The following is a 1,794-nucleotide window of genomic DNA, read 5'->3' as shown; positions in this document are numbered from 1 at the left end:
CTGTGTATGTGTGCTTGTACTCGGATGAGTTTCCCTCTGATCACGCTCTTATGAGCCTCCCATAGCATTGTAGGGGTGGAGCAGGTGCCCACATTCAGGGAGAAGTATTCAGACAGCTTATTTTTAATCTGGGAGACGTAAACTGCCTCCCCTAGGACAGAGGGATTGAGTCTCCAGAGGTGGGAGTGAGTGGAGTGTGAGGGGAAAGCAATGGTCATGCTAATTGGTGCATGGTTTGAGAGGACCATGGGCTCAATAGTGGCCCCTGTCAGATTAGGGAGGTCCCGTTGGGAAAGGAATAAAAAATCCAGTCTGGAGTAACTTGAGTGAGGATGTGAGAAGAAGGTAAAATCTTTCACCGTAGGGTGTAGGAATCGCCACGTGTCATGGTGTCACAGACCCATTCAGCGCGTCCCTCCGCTCCGGCGGCGCGCCGTCCCCTCTGTGACGTCACGCCGGGCTCCGCCCACTGTCCGCAACCCTTCCTCAAATTCACAGGTGAGTCACTCACTCTGCGTTCTATCGTTGTGGAACGTCGAGCGGGGACCCTGTGAACCGCACTGGCCATAGCAGCCTATCTTGTAGCAGCCTCAGCCGTAGTCTGACTCCCAGGACACCGCAGCCCAGCTTCGGCACCAGTGTGCACTTAGACTGGCATCAGCAGGAGTAGCCAACGCTAGGCATCCACTCCAGAACCGCAAGTAACCAGGGGAACTCCCCATACCCAAGTGGCCACTTCCTATCACTGCATGAGAACCTGTATTGTGGGAAGACTTTACCATTTACTATAAGATCCATCTATTGATATAACTGCCTATTACTGTGGAAGGACTATATTGATAAATACCTATTACTGTGGAAGGACTGTATTGATAACTACCTATTACTGTGGAAGGACTGTATTGATAACTACATATTACTGTGGAAGGACTGTATGATAACTACCTATTACTGTGGAAGGACTGTATTGATAACTACCTATTACTGTGGGAGGATTGCTTCTATATAACTGCCTACTGTTGCGGAGACTGTACATATATAATTGCACGCTTGTGGGAGGACTTCTGATCTCAGTAGATGACCCTAGTAGCTAAAAATCTGTAGCTGGATAAACAGTCAGATTCACATCCTTGGGGACGTTCCTCAGCAGCTACTTCACTAGTTGTATGTGGATGTCCCAAATTGTGCGCTCCAGCCTAATCCTGCTTGGGAACTACAAATCCCATCAGCCCCCAGTCATAGTCTATGCAGTCTAGAGTCCTCTGATTAGCTATACGGCTGTCCTCCACGACAACCGTACCCCCTGCAAAATCATACTCCGGGGTATATGATGTGTTCCGGTTCCCTACCGCACTTGGTGTAATAGGTGTCCATCCACTGATTCACCCCTTCATACCATCACATAGAACTAGTTCCGCAGCTGAGATCCTAAAAAAACAAATTACTAATAGGGCCCTGATATAGGCCCTAACACACGGAGGGACAAGGAGGTCAAAAGCTTCTTGAGTGATCGCAGGCACCTAAAAGGTACTGATGACCTGCCGGTGGATGTGTCAAGGAGAGGGTTCAATGGGACATTGAAGTCGCCCCCCAGAATGAGAATTCCCTCCGCGAAGTCTCGAATTTTGGAGCATACGCTGCGAAAGAAGGGTACCTGTCTTACATTGGGGCAGTAGATGTTGACAATAGTCACTGGGGTGTTATTAATCGTGCCCTTGAGCAATAAGTATCTGCCATCTTGGTCTGGCAGTAGGGCAGTAGGAGGCGAAAGGAGAGGGAGTTAGTGGAGGGAGG

The sequence above is a fragment of the Nanorana parkeri genome, unplaced genomic scaffold, assembly GCF_000935625.1.
Source record: "Nanorana parkeri isolate BGI_ZX_2015 unplaced genomic scaffold, ASM93562v1 scaffold1662, whole genome shotgun sequence".
NCBI classification, from domain to species: domain Eukaryota; kingdom Metazoa; phylum Chordata; class Amphibia; order Anura; family Dicroglossidae; genus Nanorana; species Nanorana parkeri.
This window is presented reverse-complemented; position numbering follows the sequence as displayed.